This window comes from Triticum dicoccoides, chromosome 3A (assembly GCF_002162155.2).
Source record: "Triticum dicoccoides isolate Atlit2015 ecotype Zavitan chromosome 3A, WEW_v2.0, whole genome shotgun sequence".
NCBI classification, from domain to species: domain Eukaryota; kingdom Viridiplantae; phylum Streptophyta; class Magnoliopsida; order Poales; family Poaceae; genus Triticum; species Triticum dicoccoides.
This window is the reverse complement of record NC_041384.1, coordinates 764336236-764346682: the sequence shown is the minus strand read 5'-3', so window position 1 is coordinate 764346682 and position 10447 is coordinate 764336236. Positions and strand designations below refer to the sequence as shown.

General features: G+C 41.5%; 1 pseudogene; it reads left to right on the top strand.

Moving 5' to 3' along the window:
* The first annotated feature begins 4452 nt into the window (after positions 1-4452).
* Positions 4453-8100, top strand: LOC119273344 (annotated as a pseudogene).
* Positions 8101-10447: the final 2347 nt, after the last annotated feature.

Below are 10447 nucleotides of genomic sequence, written 5' to 3'. Positions count from 1 at the left end.
ACGTACTCATTGAAAAAACTTATCAAGCATTTTGATCTATCTCTATAGATCTTGATGCTCAATATGTAAGTAGCTTCACCGAGGTCTTTCTTTGAAAAACTCCTTTCAAATACTCCTTTATGCTTTGCAGAATAATTCTACATTATTTCCGATCAACAATATGTCATTCACATATACTTATCAGAAATGTTGTAGTGCTCCCAGTCACTTTCTTGTAAATACAGGCTTCACCGCAAGTCTGTATAAAACTATATGCTTTGATCAACTTGGGTTTGGGAGGGGTTTGGAGCAGCCAAAGCTATGTTTGACCATATTTCAAATGAGCATAATAAATTAAATAAAAATCAGAAAAATAAAAAACCTGTGCACGTAGTCTTCTTATGTCATATACTAACGATTTAAGTTGATAAACAAGCTTTACATACATTTAAATGATAAGATCATGTGTATTGTATTATATCTTGAGTATCTCAAACTCTCTTGTATGAAGTGAAGAGAAGTGTTTTGGGGAAATGAACATGAAAATTTCAAAAAACTAACCACGGCTTCATTTTGGAGTGACTAAGAAGGATCCAGGCTTAGTTTTTCAGTTTGATGTTTTACACTTGTTTAAATCTTGGTCAAAGTTAAGTTTGACCAGAATTCAAATGAGCAAAACAAATTAAAAAATCAAAAAAATGGAAAAACCAGCGCACATAGTCTGTACATATAGAATATATGTGTAGGAAAGTTATTTGGCTGATTTAGACAAGGTCGAATTTTTTTTTGCTTAGAAATGAGGTCATTTACCCTACCTTTGGACCCCTCTTTTTAGCACATTTTTCATGAAAATTTCAAAAAGCTCACCATAACTTAATTTTGGATTGACTAAGAAGTATCCAGGCTTAGTTTTTCGTTTCGACGTTTTAGACTTGTTTAAATCTTGGTCAAAGTTAGGTTTGACCAGAATTTAAATGAGCAAACCAAAATTCAAAAAAATCAAAAAAGGAAAAACCATGTGCTCATTCAAACATCATCCAACAGATATTTAAACATCATGCCAAACATACTTCTAACATAGGTCCAACATCATCCAACAGAAATACAACATGTCAAGTGATAAATGTTTCATAATACAACATCATCCTTTATTCATAATGTTTCATAATTATTCATAGATAGCGTTGGGGCTTCTGTCTGTTCCTTGAGCTTCTTGCCATCACTTTGCTCCTCGTGCACCTTGTGCTCTTTGTTTCTTCTCTTCTTCTCTTGGTTGTCGGTACCTTGCACGTCTTCTTCAAACCTACCATAGAGCTGTGCAAAACATAAATGGTAATGAGATCATGTCAAGTGATAGATGTACAGTAGTATTTGACCCTTGCAAGATTTACATACCTAGCAGAACTCACAACAACAGAAGGTTGGTCACCATTTGGAGCCTCACTTGGATCATCATTTGGAGCCTCACTTGGATCACCATGACCACCATTTAGAGCCTCACTTGGATCACCATTTGGAGCCTCACTTGAATCATTATTTGGAGGATATTTTGGATCATCGTCAAAATCATGCGGCTGTTGACCATCATCATTTGGAACCTCGTCAAAATCCTCATCTGATGCAACCGGCTGTTGACCATCATTTTCATCATCTGTTGAGGCAACCGGCTGCTGACCAACATTTTCATCGAAGCCTTCATCGAAACTCTCTCCAAACGCTGGATCTACTGTGTTATCACAATACTTACCAAAATGACTAGACCCACCACACCTTGTGCACTTACGCTTCCTCGCTCCAAGTCCAGCTCCTTCGCTGCGAGGTCTGATTCGACTCTTCCTTGGTCTACCTGCTGCTCTCTTCAGAATTGGAGCGCAAAGCTTGAATCCAGGGTCCACCATGTCCCATTGTTGTTTTCCCTCCATAGCAGGCAAGGCATAAGCATATGTGGCTTTGAACCATGCAACAGAGTAGTAATCATGCACATACTATTGTATGTTCCCTGACCTGGGAGAGAAGTGATGAAAAACAAGGCATGAATGCATGGCAACCCAGTTATCTGCCATTGCCTACAACTGCAAGTTCTAGCTTCTAAATCCACTGGATATCTCCATTCCCTCTTCTCTTTATCCAAATATGATATCTCTGCTGTGGTACCCGAGCAAAGAGTCATGTTCATTTCCAAGCCTGTTGTCTTCTGCTTCAGTTCATTCATCACGGCAGGGATGATAATGTGGCCCATGAATTTTGCCTCGGCTATTCCTGCACGATAATGAAATTTCTGCATGTATTCTATCCTTATCTTGTAAAGCAAATCCACCACATAATGACCCTTTAGTTTCCGGATCGTTGAGTTGAAAGACTCTGCTAGATTATTGTGCACATAGTCAACTTTGCTCACTTCACTGAATTGGCTTCTGGCCCATAACTTGGAGTGGTGTGTTTCCAAGTATTCTTTCACTTTGGGATTCATGTATAACTGCCTCAAGTGGTAGTTGTGCTTCTTCACACTGCATGTCAAAGATGCTGGCCATAAATTGTCGGTATACACCTTTCCTTTGAATTTCTTCATGAAATTTGCAGCAAGGTGACGCATGCATTCCCTATGCTCTACTCCAGGGAACACATTGTCCACGGCCACTTCTAAACCTTTGCAGGCATCTGTATGAATGACCAACCCATTGGGATGTGCAATAGCTCGGCGGAGATTATGCAAAAACCAAGTCCAGCTCTCCTCAGACTCTGTCTCCAGCACACCATAGGCAACTGGAAATACAAAACTATGTGCATCAACTACACAAGCTGCTACTAACTGTCCTTTAAACCTCCCTGTGAGAAAAGTGGCATCAACAGCCAAATAAGGCCTGCAGCCTGCCAAAAAAACCCGGCGACAAGCCTCAAAGCAGACAAAAACCCTCCTAAAGCATTCCTTGGTCTTTGTCACTCCCCTGGATGTGTACTCCACGGTGTGGTGATCAATATCTACAATACTACCTGGGCTTGTCCTCTCCACTTCACCTTTGAATGAATACAACAATTGAAAAATTTCCTGCCAGATACCATAAATAGAATCCATAGCATGTTGTTTACCATTGAACAACCTCATGTATGGTAAATCTATCTTGAACTTATCTTTGATGTTCTTCTGCAATTCCTTTGGACCCACTTGCTGGTTTTCTTTCACCCACTTCTTTACTTCTTCTGCCACCCACCTTGACTTGGCTCTACTGATTGTATCCTTCCTAAGGGTTGATTCCTGGCATGTGTGCTTAAAAGGGTTCACTTTGATCTGAACATTAGTGCTATTCCGCATTTTAGATGCAAGCAGCCTCCATGGACAACCTTCAGTCGGACAGTGCACTCTGTAACGTACTTGATCACTCTTGTCAACTTTGAAAGTACGTTCTACCTTGATGCAGTATGTCACAAGTGCATTTCTACACTCATTCATGGATGCAAAAACTGTACCTTCTTCCATATGAGGGTTCAAAGGGTCCCATTCAACAGCTGCAAGGTCTTCGTCCTCACCCATCGCGTCGTCATCCACACGGACTGCATTGTGAGCCTCATCTTGATTTTCAGTCCAAGGTGCCCGTCGTAAATTCCGAATAACATCAGAATATAGCTTCTCTTCATCAACCCCAGAATTGTAGCCATCAAGCTCCACTTCAAGGGGGGGGGCTCTACTGTTGTTGCCCACACTTGTCTAGCCACCACGTCGCCGTGCACCAACTGTACTGTTCTGGCTAGAGATGCCATTACGACGACTTGGTTCTCCCCGAGATGTTGCACCCGCCATCCTAGTTCCAAATGCCTGCTCAAGCACATCAACTTGCAGCCTCACATGAAAATTATCTTTCTCTTTATGCCTAACAAACATGGTAGCTAGCTCTTCATCATTACTAACTGTCACCCAATTCTTTTCCCCATCATAGTATTTGTATACCACTTCATCAAGCAAACCCCAAGGATATTGGCTACAAATTACCTCCCCAAATTGTCTGAAACTCCAATTACTAGCCATTGGCAACCGATAATCAAAACCTCCTTGGTATTTCTTCTTATCCTTTGCATCGAACATGTACCGGTCCCTTCTAATGTGCACCATGAAAGCAAACTGCAACTCCATCCTAACCGGCGAAAAACAGAGACGCAATCAACACACTAATTGGACAAACCTACTTGAATCGAGTGTTCAAATGCACAACTAAGCTCAATCTAAACAAGAGGCGAGACTTACCCAGTCGTGGATGCGACGGATCTCCGGCCCGATGCTTGCCTCGCTAAATACTCCGGGGTCGCCGATGCTCACCATTTCGCCCTAGGGTTCTTCCTCCTAGTTTAAATAGCTCCAGCAGCCCCCCACCTTTGAGCGCTCCGGCCGGGCGCACGGAAGGAGGCCGCGCCGCGGATCGAGCAGGTGGCGGGCGCCTCACCCGTGGCGTTGCAAGAAGGTGGTGGGCGTCACAGGTATCCATGGAGCATAGGCGCAGGGAGGTAGTGGCGGAGCAGGCCGTGCAGGTGGTGGCGGGGCAGGCGCTGGCCGCGGCGCAGGTGGCGGCGGCGGCGCAGGACAGCCGACCAGGCGGATGGGTGTGAGCTAGAAAGATTTGGGGATTTAGTTGCATGGGCCTACATGTCAGCTTCGGACCCACGTCCACGCGGTCCCACGTGTAAGCTCCGGACCCACAACCACTAACGCCGGTGGACGGAATGGACTCAAATATGGTCGTTTGGCCTCGTCATAGTTTCTGTGCTCGGACTAGGGGCAAAACAGAGGACAATTCGCATCTGAGGGCAAAAATGAGCACATGGACACCACTGAGGGCAAAAGGATAATTAACCCATCTAAAAGTTCCAGAACTAGTTTACTCTTTTGTTTTTATTAATTGTTGTTTCCAAATCGGATGCATTGGCACCCGTGTTTCAAAGACCCGCACCATCCATGCAGCCCCGTTGAGGAGGAAGGCCAAATTGGCCGACCGCACAGGGCCCCAAAATTTTGGGGGCCCCAGTCGAGCATGTAATATGTATAAGGCCCAGCCAAAAACGCAATCTCAGGCAGCCCATTCTAGCGATCCCAGGCACGAACGCACGTAGCTTCTGTAGCCCGTTTTGCTTCCGTAACTCCCGTCCCGATTCGATCGCACGCAGTCGAAAGGGTAGCAGGGGTAGACGGCGGCTGAGCCACAAACGCATCGAGCAGGCAGGGGGCGACACCGTGTACGCGATACGCGGCCGCCGACCGGCCATGCCCCAGCGCACATCATCCCTTGATCCCTTCCCTTGCCAGGGTAAGTTCTTGATTCTTGTCAGGCACTGGTTCTTGTAGTTGTAGACAAAGCGTCCAAGCCCTAATTTATTTCGTCAGTGTAGACAGTAGGTTGTAGGCTGCTTTTTTGTTAAAGGAAACATTCAAAATCTTACATCAGGGTGAAATCCTTTTGTATTTTCTTATAGCTATAATTCTCAGACTTTGAATTGATTCAGATATGTTTGTCTTATTAAACAGAAAGAATCATGCATCCAGGAAGGAGGTATGATTCTGGTGCTTCAAAGCGAAGGAAGAAACAAAAAGTAAAAGAAGATACTCGAAAACAAAAGGGCGCTCTCGATAATTTTTTTGTGAAAGAACCTCAACCCAATTCTCAAAACCAAACTCTAGATGCTAATATTTATGATGCACCCGGTGGTGATCCAGAAGAGGCTGAGGCTCACATTGGTGAAACTGATGAAGGTGATGATATTAACAATGTTGACAAAGGTGATGATTCTAATCATGTTGATGAAGGTGCTAATATTGCTGCTGAAGGTGATGATTCTAATCATGTTGATGAAGGTGCTAATATTGCTGCTGAAGGTGATGATGCTAATATTGCTGATAACACAAATAATTCTGTTCAACCTGATATATTTGATCCCGGAACATGGGATGCACTTAATCCTACAATGATTGATATTTTGGTGCAAAAAGGTCCTAAAAGAGACTTGTCTATTGAGCATGGTCCTACAGACAAATTTGGTAGAAGGTTTTCTGCACTAGCGTACACTAGAGTTCTCTCGAATGGAGAAAAGTGTGATAGAGAGTGGCTTGTGTACAGCAAAGATCTTGACAAAGTATTCTGTTTTTGCTGCAAATTGCTAAGGAAGGGACATGTGAGAGGTCAGTTAGCAAATGATGGCTTCAGTGACTGGCATCATCTTATCAGTAGACTCAAAGAGCATGAAAATGGTAGAGAACGTGTCACAAATATGAGTAGTTGGTATGATTTGCGCCTCAGGTTGGAGAAGAATCAAACAATTGATAAAGTTGCTCAGCAAGAACTTGAAAAGGGAAGGGAGCATTGGAGAAAAGTTTTGCTAAGGATTCTTTTGATTGTGAAATTTCTTGCAGAACATAATATAGCATTTCGTGGCAGTAATAGCAAGGTGTACCAAGATAGTAATGGAAATTTCTTAGGATTGGTTCAAATGTTGGCAGAATTTGACCCAGTTATAAAAGAACATGTTGACCGCATCACAAATGATAAAATCCGTGTTCATTATCTCGGTCCTTCCATCCAGAATGAACTAATAAATTTGCTCGCTGCTGCAATCAGGCTTGAAATCGTTAAGAAGGTAAAAGAAGCAAAGTACTTCTCCGTTTTACTTGATTGTACTCCCGATGCAAGCCACCAAGAGTAGATGTCTTTGATAATTAGGTATGTTGATGCATCTTCAGGTTCTTTTTGCATTGAAGAATCATTCTTAGGTTTTTTGGATGTGAATGATACCACTGGGCAAGGATTGTTTGATGCTCTAAAAAATGAATTGAAAACTCTTGACCTTGATATTGACAATCTGAGAGGGCAAGGATATGATAATGGGTCAAATATGAAGGGAATACATAAAGGGGTACAAAGTAAAGTCTTGAAAATAAATCGGAGAGCTTTTTATTCAGCTTGTGTTTGTCATAGTCTGAATTTGACAATATGTGATATGGCAAAGTCTTGTCGTAAAGCATCCGATTTTTTTGGAGTTATCCAACGCATCTACACAACATTTGCTAACTCTACTAAAAGATGGCAAATTCTGAAAAATAACATATCAGGAGTGACTCTCAAGTCATTGTCATCTACTAGGTGGGAGAGTCGTGTTGATAGTGTTAAGGCTGTAAGGATTCAACTACCAGAAATAAGGGAGGCTCTACTACAAGTGGCTGAAAATGATAAAGATCCATCGACAAGTAGTGAAGCTCAATCATTGGCAGAAAATAATCTTTGTGACTTTGAATTCTTAGTGTCAATAATCATATGGTATGAAATATTATCAGCTATTAATTTGATCAGCAAAGAGTTGCAGTCAAAGGATATGCTTATTGATATTGCTATTGAGTCTATAAAGGGCTTGATTTCTTTCTTCACTAAGTATAGAGAATCTGGCTTTTCAAAAGCACTGGAAGTTGCAAAAGAAATTGCAAAGGAGATGGATATTAATCCAGAGTTCCGCACCAAGCATAAAATCAAAAGAAAAAGGCAATTTGGTGAGGGTGCAGATGATCCATCTATTGTTTCACAATCAGCAGAGGAGTCATTTAGGGTCAATTATTTTCTGCATATTGTTGATCAAGCTATAGTTTCACTTAACACGAGATTTGAACAGTATGAGGGGTATGAAAAAATATTTGGTTTCTTGTTTACTTCAGATAGGCTGCGATCCTTGGATGACAAGAGTTTATTGGCTGCGTGTGTTAATCTTGAAGATGCACTTAAGAGTGGAGAACATAAAGATATTGATGGACTTGAATTGTGTTGCGAACTACTTTTTCTGCAGGGCTCACTTCAGAAATCTATGGGCCCACTTGATATTCTGAACTTTTTGAAGAAGCGTTCCTTAATATATCCTAATGCTGTTATCGCATACAGAATTGTTTTAACCATTCCTGTGACAGTTGCATCTGCGGAAAGGAGCTTTTCTAAACTCAAGTTGTTGAAATCCTACTTGCGTTCTACAATGACACAAGAAAGACTGAATGGATTGGCAACAATAGCACTTGAAAATGATGTCTTGGAGAAGATTAATTATGAAGATTTGATCGAAGATTTCATATCAAGAAATACTAGAAGAATGCTGCTTTTTGGTTGAAAATGAGGTCAGTTTATAAGTGTATTCCTTTAGTACCATTTTTACTATTTTACCGTTAGTATTTGATATATTTCCTAAATATTTACAATAAGATATATTTGCAGTTAAATAATTAAGTGAGAGTATGCTTTACTTGCATTAGTTCTTCAGTTATATATGGTTTAAAAAATAGGGCCCTATTTTGATTTTCGTCCCGGGCCCCCAAATTTCTGGAGACGGCCCTGCATCCATGGAGCAAGTATATAGACACATGGGATTAATTATGAGCCGGCCTCATTAGGCTCGGGCAGAATCACCAATGTGATTCTTCGTAAACATGATGTATATCCAACATAGTAAATAGCCGAATCAACAATTACATGGCGCTAATAGTACACGACTTGTTTTGGAGTACAAACTAATAACATAGATAGATAGAGGAACATGGATGGTTGTTCTTTACAGAATGGGAACTCAGTTCAGTTCTGGAAGGACAAATTGAATGGTATACCACATATGCAATCCTGGCCTCATTTATTCTCCTTTAGCAAAAATGAGCATATTACCATCTCACAGGTTTGGGACTTGGAAGATTTATCAGACCACTTCCATCTCCCCATGTCTGAGGAAGCATTTGACCAATATAATTCCTTGCTTCTCCTCATTGCCGAAACACATGTCACTGAACAAATGGACACTTGGCAATTCCCCCCTGGTGCCACCACTTACAAGGTATCCAATGTTTACAAATCACTAATAGCGGAGCACCGTGTGCTACCTGTGATTAAATGGATGTGGCACACTTGCTATCAGCTGAGACATACGATTTTTTTTTCTGGCATCTGGTCAATAATAGCGTCAACACAAGAGGTATGCTCCTGTGTAAGAATTTCTTTATTGAAGATTACTCTTGTGTCTTGTGCAACAGGAAAACGCTAAAAACCCTAGACCATTTGTTCTTCCACTGCCCATTTGCTCGGACGTGCTGGTCATATCTCTGTTCAAATTGGGTACCACTTCACCAGGATATACAGGCAGATATCTCTTCTTTAAAGACGCAGCTGGGATTGCCATCTCCCTGGAAATTATCATCTTAGCCTCCTGGGCCATCTGGAACACCAGAAGTGATTTGATGTTCAAAGGCATCACACCAAGCCTCTACAGCTGCAGAAGAAGATTTAAACAGGAGCTCAACTGGCTGGTCCACCCAGCTAAGAAGATATCTTGCTAATTTGGAGAGCTGGGTGCAGGCTTTTACATAACCACTGTAATCTGCGAGCCTTAGTAGCTTTTGTTGTATCTGCCTGCAAGGGATCTTTCGTTCTTTGTATTCTTTATTATTTTGTTTGTTGTTTTGCTTAGGTAGCTGTCAGCTTTCTTATCTTCGTCGCGGAGTCATTCTTACTAAAAATAACCTTATTAAGAGGAATTGGCATGGAAGCCAGCAATGTGTATTTTGTCACCATGGGGAGAAAATAAAACATTTATTCTTCCAATGCAAATTGGCTCGTTCTATATGGTCAGTCATCCAAATAGCTTCTGGCTTGTATCCTCCCTGTAGTGTTGCTAATGTATTTGGCAACTGGTTACATGGGATTGATCCCAGGTTTAGAACTCTTCTCAGGGTGGGAGCGCTTGCCGTTATTTGGTCGCTTTGGCTATGTAGAAATGATAAGGTTTTTAACGATAAAAGTACTTTTCTGTTGCAGGTTATCTACAGATGTACTGGGACTCTTCATTTATGGTCCTCTCTACAACGCATGGAGAATCGAGGCTTGTTTACGGAGGTGTGTACACGATTGGAGGCTACGGCGAGGAATACTTTTACCCAACATGGGTGGCAGCATGATCTAAGGATTGCCCCCCCTCCACATTAGGCGTTATACGGACTCTACATGTTTCGTTGTAATTCGCCTTTTTATTTTTATTTTATGTGAGAGGATCTTATTTGGCTATGTGCGTCTTAGTTATGTAGAGGCCGGGTGTAATGCTTAAATCCTTTAAGTAATAAAAGCGCCCCTTTTCGAAAAAGCTGTCAGCTTTCTGTACAGCTTTTTTTTCTTTTTTCAAGACTTTGTACTGTTTATTTAAAATTATTAAAAATATGCAGCAGAGTCCTGTGCCCTGCTGTTTCCCTAAAAAAATGATCCAGGTCGATCCCTCGGGATGTTTGATGCCTGCAAACTACAGACGCTTCCAACCGAGCAAATTAAGAGGCATCCAAGCTAGAGGAAAGTAAGTATGGATCATTTGCATTGTAAAGTCAATTCTTTCCATTATCCCAATACAGAATCAGCGATGCAATTCCTCACAAACATGATCTGAATCAAACGTAGTAAATAGCCGAACCAAAAACTACATGGTACTA